Raw genomic sequence first — 21,039 nt, 5'->3', positions numbered from 1 at the left:
CATAATGTGTTCCTCTCCCTATTGGGCAGTTGGTGGTGGTTTAACCATGAAAACTTAAAAAAGCTATGCTCCCACGCTACTTCAAGATGTCATCAGTCTACATCTTTTGTTGTCATGGTTTTGATTGAGTGACCCTTGTGACAGAAACACATACCGTGCGTTTAATTAAAAAAGTGCCCGATTTTTAAAAATGATTATCAACTTTTAAATGTTACTTAGAGATGAAGGACCAAGGAGTGAAGATGCAGATATGTATCAGAACCACATTTCTTTGGGGACAGAAACAACATTGGTTTGTCATTTGTGCTTATCGTGTTTATACTAAAAAGCCAACCATGTCCTTCCTCTAAAACAAATCTGGACCTCTGCCCTTTTCAGGATTCATGCTGGTTATCCAAATGCGGGTGCCCCGCCCCTTGTACACATGTCTCTCATTATTTGTCTTTTTCATGTCTCCATTTTTTTAAGACAAAAGCTGAGGATATCCGTGGCAGGGGTTGGGGGCTGGGGGCCAGCGAGAGTGGGGATCGTTTTTTCATTCTCCCCTAATTGACGTGAACAGTTCTTTTGACCCTAATTAGCGCTCTGTAATCTCTCATTTGCATATCACAAAGGCAACAGCATTTGCATATTTGTAAACGAGATGGGCCCTGCATCTGCATGCATTCCCTTGTTTCCTTGCCTTTCTTCTTTGCCCCTCGCCTTTCTCTCTGTCTCTCTTTCTCCCTCTCGCCATCTCTCTCCCCCTCTCTCTCTCTCTCTCTCTCTCTCTCTCTCTCTCTCGCTCACACGGATACAATGCCAGAAAGTGGCAGCGACAACAGGGCAACATGCAGACAGGGACAAGAGGCAGACACTGGTTGCTTGGCACGCGCCCTGGCACGGGCACTGACAGGGAGGAAATGAGGCAAAATGGAGGGGATGGAAAGTTTGTAGGTGGAAGGAAGTTAGTGAGAATACGAGAGAAAACAGGAAAATGATAAGCTTGTGAGAAATATTCTGCAGTTGACGGATGATGGAGAGGAACAGTGAGATAAAGGGACAATGGGGTGATAATGTGAGACACACAGAGGGCTGCAGGCCCATCAGTATTTAAAGTTGTTTCCTATTGTCAACATCTTTACCTGGTTAACATAGATTTGCTCTCCTGTAACCTCATCTAACATCCCTGCTCTGCTCCCTCTCTGTGCCGTCACGCCCTCAAAGAAGAGGTTTGCAACCAAACAAACAAACAAGCGGAGAGGATGAAGTGTCCACAGACTGTGAGGCCTCTAGAATCAATTATAATGTTTGTTTACTTGTGGCGTAGAGCAAAAAAGGTCCTGGGTTGTGTGGGTGTCCTCCAGGTGCTTGAGATTCACTTGAAAAATATACTCATATATATTCATACAAGTACCCCAAAATTAATTACAATAATTAGAGTAGATGTAATTAGTTACTTCCACTGAGACAAATGGAGGTTCTTCTTCGTGCTACATTAACTTCCAGGTAGAAGAAACCTCTGTGACATGTAGCTTTCAAACAATTTTCTTTTTTCACAATATTATATCAAAGTGTCTATATCTCATTCATCTAAATGCATGTTTGATGCTTTAATATCACAACAGCACTTGGACTAGCTAGGTTAGCGTGGAAACCTAATTTTCCTGTTTGGCCACAGAGAACCACAGCTTCATTTTACCCTGAACTAGCAGTTGGTCCAACCTGTGGTGAAATGTTGCTGTTTGTGTAGTGAGGGTTGATTCATCATATGAAAGTGATGTAAGCTCTGCAGCAGTACAAAACAACTGTCTGCAGCAGTACAAAACAACTGTCTACATGGAAGTGACCGTTGTTGTCAGACGTCGCGGTCCATCATCCCCATTTCTCTTTCCTCCCCTTTGGAAAATGCTCCATCAACAGGAATCTTCACGTGTAGCCATTTGTTCCGCAACACTCATTACTGGTAATCACTACTGTTGTGAGCCATTATTGATGTCCTGGAAACGGGAAACATCATAACAGTCGTTTGTCTTCTGCTTTCCCCTATTTTCCGCTGTAAATTATCTTTTTTTTTTTTTTCCCCAAAACGTAAAACTTCATACAAGGTGCATCCATGGAAATGTCTGTCTCCCATGGTGACACCAGGTGACTCTTCCTGTGTGTGTCTCTGTTAGTTTAAAATGTCGCTGAATGTTTTTCAGTGTCCTTCACTGCTCTCCGGTCCTACCTGTACGATTGCACCACCCAACGTCACCTTTTCTGGGCATGATGGAGGCTTGTATCGGTGTGCCTACATGTATACTGACATCTTTTTCTCTGCCTCCCTCTCTCTCCCTCTGACCGCTCTCCTCCTCCCCTTGTCAGTCCTGACCCTGGCAACGCAGCGCTCTATTACTATGGTAATGGGGGCTAATTGAATGGCCGAGGTGTAATGGAGAAGACAACACAGCCTACATTATGATAAGGAGCCTAGACAATAGCCCCACGTCCAGGGTCACCACTCGCCAATAAGGTGGGCTTAAAGGGGGGATAGATGTCCTTCTTGCCCCGTCCTCCCTCCTCATCCCTATCATCTCTCCCTCGTGTTTGTTGCGAGCTGTCTCTCACTTTTCTTTTTTCCACCTTTTTTTTTTTTTCTCCTGCTTGTGCGAGGTTTTGAATGTTAAAACCAGTCGTTATTATTCAGGATTGTTATGTGTAGGCACAAATGTAGTGTGTAGGTAGCGACTATAGCTAGGAGATATGTGTTCGGCGTCGACTCACGGTGGGCGGGGAGGTGGATATCCGCTCACGCAGGTATGATGAAAAATGTAATGGGGACGAATCGTTGTTTTCCATCCCTGCTGCCATGAGGCCGGGGTGCCGGGGAAGTGAGCGGGCATTCATTTGCTCTCATTCTGCGGGTCCTCTAATGTATTCAAAAGGGAAAGGTACTCTGTCAAACGTGAAAGCGAGGGGGTCCGCTCGTATTTCCTTTTTTGCATACGTGAGATCATCTCCTGATTGCGGTGTTTTTGGGACAATGTAGTTCTAAACGCTGCGCTTCCACCATTTGCAACACTTTAAATATTCACATGGAGCGTAAACACCGCGCACGCCATCGACGAAAGCAGCAACAAGCAACCGCATACTGCAGGGGAGGAATGAAAGAAACATAAAATGCCATGGTGAACTTTCACTTTTGAAATGGATATGATTTAGCATGCAATTAGATCACCATTTAAATAGCAACTTTTAGGTTTATTGCTGGTCTATCATCTCTGGAAGAGCTGAAGCGAAAGCTGGTTAATGGTAATTTGGGTTCTTAAACAGCCTCCATTATGGTTTCCTCTTGCAAAGGAGAACAATATGGGTTTTTTTCTCAACAACAAGGAGAGGTGTTTCTGTGGAGGACCCAAATTCACTTTCTGAATAACATTAAAGAGGCAACGTGCGAGGGAGAAAGTGCTGCTCCCTTTGATTTTGTTTATGTTCTGGAAATTGCATCGCATTTGCAATTAGCCCGGTGCAGTGTGCGAGCCTGTGTTTATGTGTACTTCAACGGATAAAAGAATAAGGTGAGAGATCAGAGAAGAGGGTGTTTAAGTGCTCTCAGCATTGTTAGATACAGCCTCTTCCCAGCCGATATTTCCTGTTCTCCTACATTTTCCATCAGAGAGAAACTTTCACTTCAACTAACCACCGCCGCTGTCGTCTCCTGCTGCATTTGCTGAATTGCCGCCTGTCTAATTCATTCAGGATAGATCCAGTAAAATTTGAGCAGCTTTTACTGCAAAGATGGCTGCAAATAACAATTATTTTCATTATTGATCAATCTGCAAATTAGTTTCACGATTTGTCAATTCGTCATTTAGTCCTCAAAAACCCAACAACTCCTCATTTGCGCTCGGAAAATCACACAGAAAATCAGTAAAACTCTCCAAATGTCAATTCATTCGTGGGTTTATCACAGGCCTCGAAGACTGTTTGGTCACACAGATAAGAACAAAACAGCATTTGCTGTGCAAACAATTAGTTTCTTCACCGGAATCAAAGCCTCCCCACACTAATTAAATAGAATATTCAGCGGGTAGGTCAGGTCTGTCATTGAAAGGTATTTTTGCCCTTCTTCGTTTGCCATCAGTGATGGAACATGAAATGTCACCGGCTGTTTCAGTTCTGTGTTTTGGTTCCTTTTAGCCCTTTTCGTGCTGACACATTACTCTTAACTGTTACCCCACAGCGATCATGTTTGGCTGCTGAATTTCACCCTTGATTAAGACCCTTACTGAATGCACTCTCTCGCTTTTGCTTGCATTGGCTGGCCAGTGGCTCACCATATCAGTCATATTTCTCATAATCCCACACCTTCGTGGTCCTCGAATCATTCCACACATACATCAAACTCAAATAAATGGCAGGGTAAATGATGATTGTCACCTCAGTCAGACAAAACCCTGCGAGAAGTGTTCATAAAGACAGCTGGAGCTTTTGATATTTTCCTCCGTGTGGCAATAACAAACAATATCGGACAAAACGTATGTTTATTTATTAATTTAGTCCATTATGGAGACATGAAATTGGATAGAAATTCCAGGCCTCCAGCCTGACAGGATCGCCAGTCAGACATTTTCTCTGGAGATTTGGAGCCTGGTGGTAGACCATAATGCATAAAGAAACCATGGGTTTTGGGGGAACCTATGACTGCAGATGGCATCATTGCTCTGTTGCCATTACACCGTGCAATTATGATGAGTTAAAGTTAAACGTGTCTTTTTCCAGTTTGATATTTGTAAAACGTAAAGGTCATTTTGTACGATCATCCCTGGAAATACCTCAACGTCCATAGATTGTATTTGTCTCCCAGCACTATTCATAGGCTGAATCCCTTTTCTTTCCGCGCAGACTGAATTACTGTTTGAATCTACAACTGTTTACTCTGAGTCCTCTTCCCCTCGACCTACTCCTCATCTCCCTTCCTCCCTCCTCACCCCCCAAACGCCCTCTGCCAGTATGCCTCTCACCTTTAGCCACCCTCCGCACTTTGTTGATGTGAAACTCCCCGACCTGAGAGACCCAGCGGCCATGCATAAAACATGTCATACAGTGCTCGCGCTGCTACTCAGGGCTAACCACGTTTTTCTTTTAGCATTTATACAAAGTGTTATGTTCTTTGACTTTTTCAAACCCAGAGAAGGAACTTTTAGAAGTTGGGCTCTGCTTTGGCTCTTGGAGCCTCGGAAGCCTCTTAGGTGAGCTGGAGACAGGGGAAAGTGAAAGTGCGAGATAATGACAGGTGGACAGAGGGTGGTTTCTCTTTAAAAGCAGACCCCCACACACACACACCTTCACAGACACGCTAACACACACTGGGTCTGGTCCGAACCCCTGCTTCGCCTCAGCAGCAGGGTCAAGCGGGCTGCACATCCCAATCTCAGCACCACCCCAGTGAGCAGAGCATCAGTGAGGAAAAACAGAGAAATGGAAGGAAAACGGGAACAACAAGAGTGAGAGCAGAGCGAGAGACATGGAGGGAAGATGAGGAATGGAAAGACGAGAGGGAGCCGGGGAAGCCATTTGAAGCCATCTCCTGTCGGAGGTCTGGGCATCCTCCACCTCTCTCCTTCGCTCTCCACCTCCTCCTTCTCTTCATCGTGTTGTTGCTGTGTTTTCCACCCCTGCTGGGGGCCCACTCGCGCCCCCCTGCCTCAACCCCATATTGGATCTCAGTAGGCATTTTCTTCTTTTAAATGAATAGGCAAATGAGAAAAAGGGTCCAATCGAAGGAGGCTGAGGGCGGGTAGGGGTAGAAGAGGGGGAAACACAAGTAGCAGGGGAGCGGAGGCAATTGGGTCTCTGGGCGGAAACACAAGCCCCCACCCTTCACCCTAAACACACTCCACACACACACACACACACACACACACATACACACACGTACGCGTACACCCAAATGTCAGGGGTGGCTAAGAGCCTGGGGGAAGGCACCTCATTTCAATATGGCCTCCTGCCGGGCGCCCCTGATGCAGCGACCGGGAGACCCCCGCTCAGAGACCCACTGATCTGTGATAAAAGCTGCCCCTGAATCCTCATCATCCTCTTCCAACTTCAAAATCCAATTTCAACTCCTCCAAATTGCTCACTGGTCTTTTCTGCTCTTGCTACACTGCATCTTTCACGTGCTGGTACAAATTTGTTTGAAGTCATATTTTACCTGATATTTTCTTCTTAAATGCAACCGTACAAGATTGTGTTATTATTATAGCTTATACTTTTATCAAAGCTTATTTTAATAGAATACATTAATTATATTCTGATGACTGATCATTACTTTTCACAATAGCCATGCAATTTCATTCACCCTAAAGATCCTGTCCTAAAGATGTTTTTGTTCAATATTGTTTTAAAAAATGCTGATTGTTCACTGATAACATTTCATGTTCTGTAGGATAATTTTCAATGTAAAAAGAAATAATAATGGTGCAAAGCCCCGCAAATTTCAGCAGCATTTAAAGAATTTAAAGAATTGTTAAAGAATTTGATCGTTTCAGATGGCTCTTATAATATACATACAGTTTTTCATATCCATTCATATTGAAATCAAATCAGTTATGTTTATATAACCCAAAATCAGAATAAAGATAAAGATAGAAAAAGTTTAGTTCTAAAGATCAAGTTGTGTTCAGTGAGCTGAATGTTTTCTTACTTTTAGACTAGTGAACTACTCAACAGCATGGAAACGAGTCATTAGGAACACAGCTTTATACTGTATGTATGTGTTAGAAATGAATGTATAGTGATCATTATAGTTGCAGACAGACCAAAGTAAGCAGCAGTAAAAACTTACATAGGAGCAGCTAGAATCAAAAACAGTTTGCTTTGTTTGATCTAAAAAAAACACCATAAAGGATTATTCAGTAAAGGATTCAAAGGAATCAATCAACTATTTTCAACTCTGACATGAATTTAACCAAGAAATTAATGACACTTCATGTATGTTAAACTGTATTGTTTACTGTGCTGTTTTCCAGCAAAGACAGTCGAAGAGAGGAACCAGCCAACGCATTTTTATTTCAATTTGTATTCAATATGTTGCTCACTAAGAGTGGAAAGTTATCAGATGATTACAGAAAATGCGACAGAGAAAAACAAAAAGCATCCATCATTTTGTCAGCGGGCGACTTCAGACGCCTGTTGACCTTGATATTTAACATTTTTCTTAACTTTAGAATTATTGAATTATTTTACAAGGATGAGCTGATGCGCTGAAGTTGTGATTTTAAAAAGAAAAGGCTTATGTTAATGTGATGAACAAGTTCAAACACTGGAAATGAGGTATGAAGATGGAGGGAGTGAAATAAAGGACAGGAGTAGAGACAAAGACACAAAGGTTGCAGCAGCAAGGCGAGCCGGTGCACCACCGCGTACCCGTGCCATGGTGGTTTGGTGGAGCCGGTACAGGGGTCTCCAATAAGGCCCCTTGAAATATTAATCCTTTCCCCTCCTACAGCTGGAATGTGACTCACACACACACGCACACACACACACGCACACACACACACACACACTTACATCAACACACACAGTAGCTCCCACTGGCTCCCGCACCAAGCCTGCAGAGGGCCCTGAAATATTAATGTACAAAGTAAATTAAAGCTGCAACAAAAAAAGATAGGGTTTCCTCTGTCTCTTCCTGTATATCTGACTGTCTATTCTTTATGACTGGGTGAGGGGGTGGCAGTCGGTGCAAGGGGAGGAAGAAGAGAGGGAGTGGGTGGATGAATAGTGGAGGGGAGGGAGGTGAGGAAGGTGGGCGGCAGATCAAGAGAGAGCGACATGTCTAATGACTTAGGGCACGGAGAGGTTTGTGCCGTCGCAGCTTTGGGGCCGACACGATCAGCCGGACGAGTTCGCAACACACTGATGAGACACATGAGGAAGGGAGTGAAGACATAAAAATAATAAGTGAGCAAACACTTGAAGGGGAGACGGGAAGAAGAAGTTGAGGGATAAGTCACAAAAAGGGCGCGAGTTAGATTGGTGTTATTTTGAAAGGGTCTGGGGTCACAGAGAAAGAGAATGAGGCTTGTTTGCATGTATGCGAATGCCTTACCAGCTTGTTTGTGAATGTTCGCCCTCATTTTTGCCCTCTCCCCTGTAATAGAGCTGCGCGGCGAGGCGGGCGAGAGGGTGGAAGCGACCTCGGAGCACCATGCTGACCCCTTCGACTTTGACTGGCAGCTCATCGCACTTCCAAAGTGAGTCTGAGAGAATTCGTACACACACCTGCACGGAGGCGCACACACACACTCGAGCACAGGATGAAGAAACAGACTTCCGGCACAAATACACTCGTCTTCTTTAACTTTCACAGTTTTTCTCTCTCTCAACCACGTGTGCACTTGTGACGTGGCCTCAGATCTTCCCGTGCATATCCATATTTGCTTGCTTGTTTCGGTGTCGGCTAATCAAACATCACAAAAAAGTACCAATTTTCAAACATGTTCACACAGCACAAAGATTCATCCTATAAAGCCTCAAATTGCCACCTGATCAAACACTTGCATATAGACATTGATACGATCCATAAATCTTTCTTTCACACACACACACACACACACACACACACACACACACACACACACACACACACACACACACACACACACACACACACACACACAGCAGCAAGCAGCAGCACAGACTTTATCTCCACCATCAATTTCTCCTTTCTGCATATGGCTGGAGCTGCTTATGCATGTGCCGTGGAGCTGTACTTTATCAAAGGGCCCGTCCTGGGCTCGGGGCCATGCATTATTAAACACAAGCACCGCACACACACGCACACACACACTAACTAGTAAAGGGCTTGTTGCAGGGGCCTGGCTGGACAGGTACACACACACACACACACACACACACACACACACACACACACACACACACTGACTGCAGTATTTGCAAACACCAGGTGATAGAGGGCACACACCACTGGAGCTTATTCAGAAATTCAGTCAAGACTCAGAATTTAACACACACTCATAGGCAAATATGTACATACAGTGTAATATGAAGATAGACTTTGCAGGAAGCACATGGCGCCTTCAAGGAGGGTGAACTGTCTGTGCATAAATGATGGCTAAGTAGCCTGCTGTATAATACAATCTCAGTCTTGGAACATAAGTACATTCACTTAAGTAATGTACTCAGGACCAGCTCCGAGACACTAAAACCACGTACCCCGCTGACTTTTTCTGTTTCATACTACTTTATACATTCATTGAACTAACTCAAGTACATTTATATTTTAACAATGGTTACTAGTTACGTTGTAAGATAAAGTTCTATGTGCAAAACATACATATGGTTAAGTATCAGCTGTGATAGATTAAATCTGTGCTTTTCAAACTGGGCTCCGGGGACCAGCAGTGGTGGTTTAGGCTCCCAGCAAAAAGGAGAAAAAAGAATATTTTGAATTTCAACACATTTTTTGCGACGTGGAGCAACAAGGAATGAAATACGGGTGGTTGCTTTGATTGAGTACGTTTTATCCTAATTCTAGTTTGGTCATTGACGAAGAGGATTTAAAGTAACATTATGTGACTTGTTTTACCTTAAAATCATGTTGATGGTTCAGCGACTTGTAACAGGGTGGATGGTGTCTGTCTCAGCCACTTCGCCCTCCTATCACTTGTTTCTGCACTATGTGACATCAGTGAGAGGTTAGGATCACGGCGTTACGTACATGATTGCACCATACACGTTTTCAAGACATAACGCTTTTGTTACGTACTTGGGATTTCTTTAGACAAAATTGTGTTAACTTGGGGCTCTGTAGTGTAATGTGTATCATTTGTGTGGTTCCTTGACATGAACATGTTTGGGAACACTTGGATTAAACTGCCAAACTGGATATGAAGTAGTTAAAAATAGTTTCCCCTTTATTGGCTCAACCAGCTACAACATTAAAATTGTACATGTTACAGTATTTGTTGGTTTGTGTTTTTACTACAGGAACAGGTTCCCAATAGGCTTGGATGGAGGATTGTTCTCTTTAACATGGCAAGATAAGGCTTTTGTCAATGTTTTCGTTAATTTCTCAGGGAATTATGCATGGATCTTGAATATACAAAGACGTAATTGACTCTGTTGTACTGCAAACATTGGTGTCTTAAAACCCCATCAGTTAATTAACATCCAATCAGTTTACCCATTTCATGTCAACAGTTAACACTGCAAAAGGCCTTCTGCATTAGTTTTCTTTATATTTAAGTACATTTTGCTAATAATTTTACACGCAAGACTACTTTTCATTTTGGTCTTGCTACTTGTACTTAAGGAGAACATTTAAATCAGGGCCTGTAACACAACATGGCATGAGTGGTTTTCTCCACAAGAGCACGCGGCTGCTTCATGTCACAAAACCCTCTGTAGATCTTTACATATACACATAAAACACACACAGGTGACACACACTTTTAGCCTCTGTGCTGAGCCTGGCTGCTCACCAGGGTAATATACCCTGTCACTCTGCGGAAAGTGAATTTGACAAATTGAGCCTCAAGTGTTTGGTACACTGAGCCTCGGATCTGAACTACTTTTTAAAGAATTTTCAATCCTGGTCTCACCATGGAATCAGAAGGAGAATCTTTTGTTCCAAAACACAGCAAAGGTTTGTGAAATGCTGATATTTTGACAAGTAGGGTACATCAGTGGGTCTTCACGACTGAAACGCTGCATGCAGAGAGCAGTAATTCTTATGGCACAGACGTGCTCCGGTCTCTGCCTTCAGATTAAATGGCTGATGAATTTTCCACTAATAAGTATCCAAGAAACCAAGGCTGTGCTGGCCATTACCGCGTGCTTGCATCAGCCATTTATTACAGGTCGTTAACACTGTAATATAGTGTGATATGTGCCTCTGTCTTTAACAGGTGTGGGAGTCAGCCAAGGTAACCAGCTGCTGGGTCGCCCCCTCTCTCACCTCTCTCACCCCCTCTGTCTGAAAGAAACTGGAACACTTACAGCGTTAGTGGCAGGAAGTACCACAGGTGTACGTGTGTGTTTCTGTGTGTATACGTGTCTGTGTGTTATAGCATACCCAGCCTCACCCAAACACTGACATGCCTAGCAGGTGTGTGAGGAAGCTCCTGTGATCTCGGAGACCTTTCAAAGTTTGATACAGTGTGATTGGAATTTGATTTATGGCTAGACCTGGTGGTTTTTTTCATATCAGCTTGGAGGAACACTTTGCACCATCTCAGCACAAGAAAGCGTTTCAACAAGGGCGAATAAAAGCCCTAAAACAGTAATCATGAAGGGAAAATCCCCCCTTAGTTTGAGCCATCATTCATATTAGTTGGAATGACCTTTTATTCACCAACTTTGAGTTTGCTGAAATCGAGGGACACAAAAAACAGGTGGCTCAAATTCAATATCTGACATGGAGGAATAGTGTCAGTTCAGGCAGATTACACAAGTAATGTTTGCACAAGATGATTATGAGCAGTTTCAGTCATTCTGTTATTCAGTCATTATAATCCACACTGTAGGTGGCTTTGAGTATCTGTAGAATGCTTTCAACTAACTACTGTGTATCTGCGGTATCTCCAATATACGGCAATCTGAACTGGGGTGGATAAAGTGGGGGTGGATGGATGGAGTTGCTTACAACCTTTGTGATTATCTGATTTTTTATTTTTCTGTCGGGCGCTCTTAAAGTGATGTTGCTGCATGCGCAGGTACCATGCAATTAACTTGGTGAGTAAAATTGGCACAACCAACAGGAATGATGAAAAAAAAAATCTTTCTTTAAACTTAATTATATGCTTTATTAAATGAAGTATTTATGTTACTGTCCTGTGTATGAAGTGTTATTTGAATCCACAAATATCCAGGTAGTACTGCATAATGCAACCTTCATACACTGAAGAAGAAGTGTGTCTTTTCTATATGTGACTATTTTCCAGATACTTTCATGATATAAATTCTCTTTGACCTGCAGAAATGACAGGAACTCAACTCCTGTCACAGTGTGTCTCCTCAGCACCCCATGTTTTGATGTTTGTTCTCATAAAGGGGGTGGGTTGCATTAATATTTAGGACATTGCCAGCACCTTAACAGGAAGTGTTAGGTATACCGATGAGCTCATATTGTCAGCATTCAACTCTGACCCTCACATCACAGACAGCAGAGAAGGTTGCACACGGTAGTGGGGTGGAGACCTGTAGACCGGTGTGTATCGGTCATCAGGGTGACAAGAGCGCAGAGAGGGCGGCGGGCGACCACTGTGTTCTCCACCCTGCATGTCTGTAACGCCACTGACCAACGTCGAGACGGTAACCTTTGCAAATGAGGGGCAGGAGGACAATGGACAAAATGCATGAGCTGTGGTCGGAGTGTGAGGAGTCGAGGGATAGGGAGATGGAGGAGCACAAGGCAGCCTCCAAACAGGTGATGTTTATTCAGGAAGTGAACCGACTGCACTGGCTGCCATGTTCCAGAATGAGTTGTAGGCACTTTGTTGCGTCCCGCCACAACAGGAACATCGACATAGGTTGTGACATGAAATGAGATCAGAGTCCTCTGCTGCAAAGTCAAAGAGAGCGGGAACATGGAGGAGATGATAGGAATCACTTGCTTTCTTTATCAGACCTCATCTCCTGTGAATGAATGAACTTTAGATGGTTTGGGCTGAACACGACCACAGCCACACACCAAGTACAGTTCACAGAGGCTGTTAGATTTGGAATGCATTTAATGTTTGTAGCTGTGAGGCAAGGACTGGACTGCTGGAATGCGTCTGTGACCTGTGGCATCATGTAATGTGTCTGACAAGCATTTCCGCCCTGCGAGACCCAGCACAGTGTTACGACTGCCAGCTCTGGCTAGCTGCAGCTCATCCCTATCTGGGGTGATGCTGGCTGAGTTTCATCTCTGGATCCCCGGCCAAATTTTCTCCACCAGCTCTCTTTGCTCGGAATAATGTAATCAGATGGGTTATTACCCCGAGCATTTCATGCTGTCTTGAATTCAAAGAGATTGGAAAAAAAAAAAAAAATACATATTGATAGTGTTTTCGTAGGGTTTTTTTTTTGGTGATAATTGTTTTCAAGGTGTCTCTCAGCAGTCACAGCTCACGGGTGACAAGCTGGAAGAGCAGTCTAGCACATTGTGTCTGCCTCATTGCACCCGCGCCCAGCTGCAACATGCTTGCTTACCCCAACAAAATGAAAAATCAATACATGTCTCCCATCTCCCCCGTCTTTTGCAGGACAATTGACCCTGACACCATGATCTCTCAGTGTGACTGATATTATTTCCACTAGGTTGGGCAAGAGGTAAGAGACACATTTTTCAACAGGGGAAGCAGGACACCTCCGAAGGCACCTTCCTGCCAATGGCCAATAAAGTCAAGTGCAGGCCATCGAACAAATAAATAGTTGGGGCAGCTTTAGGGTCTTTAAGGGCTTGATAAAAATCCATGCAATTTTACAGTTGGCTTTAAAAAAAGATGTCAGGGTTGACATTTTAACGCAAGTTTACATCGTGCAGTCAACATTTTCCTCCTGGTTTAGATTTGATTCAAAGAGCAATCAGTAAGGATTAACATTTCTGCAAACTAAAACACAACATCATCTGGAAATAGCAGTATTTAGCAGTATTATTTTCATTCTGCGTAATTCTGCCTGAGGCTGAATTGTATTTTAGTGTGAGAAAGAACATCTATGTGATAATGGCAACAAGTGAGAATTTTTAAATATTTAGATTTCTGTCTGCCTATCAAACCAGCCAGAAAAAGAGCATTACAAATAAACGCTTCTCCCTCTCTGATGCAGTTTTTGTTCCACCTGTCCTCTGGATTCCGATGCATTTCTCCCGTTTTTTCCCAACATGCCATAACTGCAAGCTAGGGACACAGACTTCCTGCTGAGGTGTCGCGCTTTGAGCTTTCTCAAACACGGCCAGGTTTTAATGTATTAAAATACACCCTGTCAGCACATTTCTGAAATTATGGGCTAGATTAAACGGCAACTTTGACCCACCTGTCAGAAGATACAAGCTTTTTTGCTGAGAGAGATTAATGCTTTGCTCTAACATTTTCTCCTGAACCCCCCTGAATGTTAATCAGAGCCCAAGAGCAGCAGTAGGGAGATTGGTCATTAGGTGAGGTGGAACACATTGATTTTTAATTTTGACATGCAAATTTGTTTGCCACCCTATTTGTACAGTAAGCTGACCTGCTTGCGTTCTTCTCAGCACTTCTCAGCATCCTGGGAGTCTTTGTTTCAAAGTGAGTGATTAGTTTACTTTCCTGGCAAGTTGTGAAAAAGTATAGAGTCCAGTCGTGGCTCTGCTTACCTTTTTTTGTCCATTTGTTAAAAAAATATCTTGACTTCAATGTTCCAATGCATTTCAGTACATCTAAGGCTAAATTGTTCATGTAGTACAACATGTTGCACCAATTGCAATTGCTTATTTAATGATGCAACTGAAAAAATAAATAAAAAATGAATTAATGGAACAAAAATCTCACAACTCAGAAACATTTCAACAAATGAATTGCCAACTCTGCAAAGAATATGAATTTCCACAAAATCAATAAAAGATCAATATATTTTGAAATTTTACAAAATCTTAAAAAAATGAAACATCCACCCACATACTAATAGTATTAACAAGCCCATCTGGACAGTTGTGGTTTCCATTCTGCTTTCAAACACAGAAATCTCTAATCAACTTGTAGATTAAAGGATTCAAGATAGTTTTGAGCATTTTGGTAAGATGGTTACAAAAATGAATTGCATTTTCTTTAGGATATAATTTCAGTTAGGTGTTTTAGTGGGGAGAAGCCGATCGGCCAATCAAAGTTTACAGAAAACTTTTAATGAAATCATCATCAAATTGTTAAAATATGTCAGAAGTACATTTATTATTATGTGATGTTTTCAATTGTTTTTAAGTGGAAAGTGACAGAACCAGCATAACATTAAGTCGTGTTAGGAAGTACGTATTTATGTTGACATGAAAGTCCACTCATTCATGAAAAAAGTCCTTCAGAACTTCAAACCATTTTGAACTAACGGACAAGAAACACCACAGATGAAGTCACCAGATCTCAGACCTCACCTCACACGTCAACAGGTCTGTCCGTGCCTTCATGACTCCCTGAAACATGCAGACGGCGATCGATGCCGGCTGAGGAGGTGGCCGTGTTCCTGACCTCTAATCCGCACCTCCTTAACAGGACTGGGAAACGGGCCTGGAGGCGAGCAGGGATCAGACCCCTTAGGAGAAGTGCACCAGTGAGTGGAATAAACAAGACTGCAGAGGGAAGAAAACACACAACGTTAGCAGTGTGGAGGGCAGGAAGAGGCTGTATAAAGGGATGTTATATGGATGAGAATGGGTTATACCTGAGGCTCAGCTCCAATTGATCCATTCACCTCCCCTCACACCTCTGGCATCGCTCCTACTGTCTCTGCAAAACACGGGCTCCATGCAAGTTTCGTCTTTGACTTTCCCCCAACGCCGACCTCCTCATCTACATCTGTGTGACTGACCTGTGTCGCTCCCAGAGGTCACAGAGGTCACAGAGGTCACTCATAGGTTCCTCCTTTACCTTACGCTACTCCTGAACTCTTCTTCCAGCACTTCTTCCAGCGCTCCGTGAGCACTCCGCTCGCCTCGCTGCACAGCCCGGACGAGTTTGCGGCTGCAGCGCGTCTCTTCCTGCTGCTGCGATCATTTAGCCATATCAGGAGAGCGGATAACTCACCAAACCTGCAGTCTGTCAAGGCACATCACAAGTTTAGCCCAGAGCGCCTGTGGCACTGTCAGGCGGAATTAGAAAAAAATTAAGACATCCATCGCGGAGACACCCAGTAGAAAGATAGAAACAGAGACAGGCCCGGTAGATTGACATATTTGCCACATATTCATTTGAGCGTGTTCATGGGAGCACAAGCGGTGTCAGTGACAGCACTTTCTCACCTCAGTGACAGTGAAAAAGGCGCTGTGATCAGTGCAGTGGAAGGCGCAGCATGGCGGAGTTGGATTAGCTATGATAATATGATGACAGTAATTGAGCTTGTCATAATTGCTCAATCACTGAGCCTTTCCCCGGGGTCTGGAAGGCAACTGTTAGCGCTGTACAAGCCTTCATTACAGGGGTGTGATATCGGGATAATTCATTTACAGTACGAGTGGCGCTGTGATCATTCTGTGTGCGTTGCCAGATTAGCGCCACTAAAGAATTAGGGTGAGATAATCTTTACTGTAGCATGTGATTTAATGAATTAGCTAACTTTAGGCGAAATTTGTGAATAGGCCAATGAATTATCTTTTTTTAATATTGGGCCCTGTCTACACTCATATTGCAGGTTCATCTTTACACGGTCAAATACGGCGTGGAATTGGTAATCTCATCTAATGTGATCACCGGTGGAACCTACTTAGAAGATTTTCAGTGTTGATTGACTCAACCAGAAAGGCCATAAAACAAGCCCATCACAATGCCCCCTAGCTCTCACTTGTCACTCATAGACAAAGACAGACAGAAGACGAGGATGAGAGGGAGGGCATGAGGGATGAAAAGAGGGAGGATCGGAGAGAAATATTGGGACAGTGAGGTGGCGGCGACAGGACCACCTCACGGCGAAATTTACTGTCAGATTTTCTCCACAAGAATCCGGACCAAAAAGCCCCTCGCCACGAACGAGAGGACGGAGAGGGGAGAAAAAAAAAGAGGGAAATTGGAAAAAACAGCTGAGGGTGTAAATAATTCATGCAGACAATATGACTTTTTTATGTAAATTCAGTGCATTAACCCTCTATTATAATGATGGACGACAGATACGGGTGATGTTTCCTTGGTAAGAGCTAATGGATGACCATCATAAATTCACTGCACATTTTATTGTGTTGCCGGGAAAATTGTGCCTGCAGGCAACGTTGTTTACTTTTATGTCAGGGAGGAGGAGAAAAATCCCGCCGTCTTCAAAAGGAGAGAGGGGAAAAGAGAATGGGGAGTAAAAATAATGGGGCCCACACAGAGCGCCTTGTTTCCGTACCTTCTGCCATGTTCGGAGCAAGCGATCCCCCAACTACCTCGGTGTGTGTTCTTCCTCCCGCTCATCTCGCTGCCTCTCCTTCTCCTCCTCTTCTTCCTCCCCTCCAGCGCTGTCTTCCTCGGAGAACAGCGGGGTCTAGTCGCATTAGCAGCGCTGCACTCCTCCACATCGCTCCGATTACAGATTACTCACTTTCGCCGCCGCTGTTCGACTTGAAATTTGGGGAGGTAGAGGGACATCATTTTTCATTACTGTCTTCTGTGAGCAACATGATACTCGCAGGCCGCGCATGTGTGCACAAGCGCTGCAGACGGCGTTGGTTTTTTTCTCGTAAAAAAAGGAAACACTTTCTGAGTGCTGATCCATAGAAGTACAGTTTCAGCCATCAGCGGATCAAAACGCATAATTGATCGGCTTAAACTCGAGTGACACTTGATGGTGTTTAACACCGACTTTGAAGTGAAATAAGTGTGCAGCTAACAGACTTTCTCTTGCCACTTTGGTTGTTCACTATTGATGAAAGAAGGAGAGCTGCACAGGCCTGATCAGCGCCTGGTTAGCCAGTCTATCATTCCCCTTTCTGCCTCGTAGGCTGCCCCCAGGCCCTGCTCAAATCAACACCCTGCCATCCCTCGCTCTCTGTTTCTCCCTCGCTCTTTTTCCCCTCCTTCCCATTCCCTCCTCCCTCATCTCTCTCTCCTCCAAACATTCCCTCCATCTCTGATTTATCTTGTAATATTGGCTCCCTAATTAACACTAGAACCGTGTGTCTCATGTGTCTTGTTTTGGGTGGATTTTAGCATACTAACCCCCCCAACCTCCCAATCCCTCTCTCTTCTACCCGAGTGTGTTCGATAGCTTTGCTTGCTTGGAGCAAATTATTAACAACCAAAGGGAAAGGCCAACATATACTAGATAGTCTTTGTGTAGCTTTTAAAGAAATGTACACCTGCTGGATGTTTTTATTACACAAATAAATTGCAGAAAAAAACCCTTTTTTTCCCATTTTAAAGGGTACCATAGCCCATTCGTTGCATCTTTTACTACATATTACTACCTTTTAAATTAGTTCATCTTACATACAAGTTCTGGCATATCTAATTATGAATTTTACTGAGAAAAAAAGACCTGCAACACATTGAAAACACACACAACATGTACACATTCTGGGGCTGCTGTTGTAGAGGAGCAGCAGATGGTGGGAGCCAGCTGTTTCGTACCAAGCAGGCAGTGGGCACACATGGAGACACTGAAAGACTCACACTCACATGTGTACACACACACGCAAGCACACACACATGCACACACACACACACACACACACATCTGGCTCACCAGGCTCACAGCTGGATCTTCATGGGGTCACTCGCTCACCTTCCCCAAGGACATCAATCTGCACCCGTTCGCAGTGAGGCCACCTCTGCCACCCTGGCACCGCAGTACGGGTCACACACCTGCATCACAGTCCAAGGTGCCAACTATGGCTGACTTGCCAGCACCTGCAGCGGGGGGAATTGCCACCTACTGTTAAAGCAGCGTACCACTGAATCCCCCCCCCCCCACACACACACACACCGCTGCAAAGAGCTAAATGGGCCAACTAAGTGGTTAAAGCACAAGTCATATATGTTGCCCTGGATAAGGGCGCCTTGCTAAACACATGATGATAATTACCCACCCAGCTGCCTGGTGCCATGTGCCATAATAGGTCTCGCCTCAGCGCCGGGTCCTCCGAGACTTTCCCTACCCGCACATTGCTAATTTCTCAATTTGTCCGCCACATTTCCTCTCTCATTTTACTATGCTTAACCTTTTCCATCGGCTAATGTACACCTTCCCAGCCTCTTTGTCAAATCTGGGCCAAAGTGATGCTTCCTAATGATTCACTTACCAGCGGAGTCATTCCGTAGATTCAAATGAACAAACAAGAGCTCAGATCTCACTGGGGAATTTGATTAATACCATGTACATAAGGAATTGACAAAGTGAATGAATAATATGCTTTGTTCAAATGGCAAGCAAGCCACGCTAGGTATTTAGCAGATTTTGTTTTTGCTTAGAAGTTTCATCCTGTGCCTCTGGCAAAGCAGACACTTTGTGCGGTGTAGGACCACTTTGCAGAGCCCAGCGAGTGTCTGGGGAGCCCATCTCCATCGCAATTGCTGGAGGAAAACCAAAGCTTGGCGTCGTTTCCCCCTCTTGTTTGCGGGCACTTGGAGGGTGTTTATCTAGAAAAGAATAACAACTTGTTTTATTCATGTTGGGGATGGAAGACACTGAGCCCTCCTGAGAGAGAGGGGGTTGATCGGTATTAGCGGAAGAGGGATAGTCACTTTTTATTGTGGCACACGTTGGTGAGTGTGTGTGTGTGTTTGTGGGAGCAGGTGCCCCAGAGTGCTGATGGTACACATGAACCCAGGGGTATTATGTTTGCTTGGGGGTGGTCTGTTGTGGAAGTCCTTTCTTTGGAGAGGGCAACATACAAGTTGAACACTACCACTACTTAATCAGTTTCTTTTCCAGTATATGCCACATTAAAGAATTGGAGAAAATCTTTTTAAAGGAATGACTTTCAACAAAAATAAACAATCCCTGAATAAAACTTCAAGTTATATTTTTTCCTTTGCCAAGCAGGTTATGTCTTCACCTGTGTCTGTCTGTTGGTTGATTGGTTTGTCAGCAGGATTTCACAAAAAGTACTGAACGGCCTTCCATGAAACTTGGATGGAGGTTGGGTCTTGGACCAGGATTTGAAGATGTAGATTTTTTCTTTCTTTAACGCTGAGAGATAGTGAGATTTTTCTTAAAAAACATTTTTGTTCATTTCCCTGGGAATTCATGTATTCTGATGAGAAAAAAGGTGTATTGTGGTTGCTGGTATCAGTGAGTGACTACAATTTCATGCCACCCTAATCCTAGTGGTTGGATGTTAAAGATCTGTTGAGTTTGAAATGTTTAAAATGTTTAAAATGTAATGTGATGCAGGGCTTCCAGTTTGACATTGGATTAGGCTTAATTCCATTCCTAATTAAGTCATCCGATTCTTTACAAAAATAGGTTTTGCCAAAACGTAAGAACTACTTTCAGGCATTCAGACAGTTGTAAGACATTAATCTCTGTGAAAACACTTCTGCATATAAATTATGAAATCTGTAAGCACAACATTTTGTTATCGGAAGCTTTCTGGTTCCTATTTGTAGTGTGAGTGTTCTTGATCCATCACGTTTGGTTGCAGGTAAACAGTGCTCGTGGAGAACACAAGTAGTGGAATGCACTGGCTGAAAAATGCAATCGTCTGATGGCAGTTGAGCCTGGGACATTGGTCGGGACTCCCAGAGGCTAAATCTCGATCCGACAGTATCCAGTGGGCTTTCAGATTTACCTGCTATTCAACTAGTCTACAGTGCGTGGTCTTGACTCTCTTGTGCACTTATCATACGCAAAACTTCATGTAAATGATTTCGTAACTTTGTTTTCAATTAACGGAAATTTCAGGACAAATGTGACACGTCAATTATCATGTTATCGCAAAAGGTATCCCCTGATGCCCTGCCCTGATCTGAAATACTGCTCCCGCTTTTCATGTAGAGACTGTGTGCTTGTTTCAAGTCACCGTGAAAAAGCTGCTTTTTGAAACAGCGACATGTTTGACATTTTAAAAACCCGAGCACAGAACATCAGCCTCCGCTCTTGTGAAGCTTTCTCTTTGTGCAAGTGGTATTTAATCTGCGGTAATTAAAATATTAATCATCTTACTATTAATTAAGCTGGTATGGTGCTAGTTGTGGTTTTATTAGTGCCGCCATTTAGTGGTCGAAGTGACAACCCTAATGGGGCCACTCTGAGAAAAAGACAGTAATTGGGTTTGGCAATTCCATTTCCACCACCGACCATCCTCTCACCCACCCGCTAGCTCATCAATAATTTATCTAATTACTGATATTGTGGCATGAGTCACTCTCAATTTAGGAGACAAACATGATTATTTAATAATAATAATGCTTC

The 21,039-nt window shown here is 43.6% G+C and overlaps 1 protein-coding gene across 19 annotated transcripts in view; it reads left to right on the top strand.

Moving 5' to 3' along the window:
• Window positions 1–21,039, top strand: part of pou3f1 (POU class 3 homeobox 1) — a 221,632-nt gene that overhangs the window by 171,567 nt on the left and 29,026 nt on the right. For 17 of the 19 annotated variants that reach the window (XM_037074681.1, XM_037074674.1, XM_037074675.1 and 14 more), the window contains one exon: window positions 8,126–8,219. The gene's annotated coding sequence lies outside the window, so the exon portion shown is untranslated. Of the gene's footprint in view, window positions 1–8,125; window positions 8,220–10,895; window positions 11,015–13,235; window positions 13,303–21,039 lie in introns of all 19 variants that reach the window. The other 2 variants (XM_037074671.1, XM_037074670.1) reach the window with 2 other exon arrangements.

This window comes from Acanthopagrus latus, chromosome 17, assembly GCF_904848185.1.
Source record: "Acanthopagrus latus isolate v.2019 chromosome 17, fAcaLat1.1, whole genome shotgun sequence".
NCBI classification, from domain to species: Eukaryota; Metazoa; Chordata; class Actinopteri; order Spariformes; family Sparidae; genus Acanthopagrus; species Acanthopagrus latus.
The sequence above is the reverse complement of the archived record's forward strand: the minus strand, read 5'-3'. Positions and strand labels throughout refer to the sequence as shown.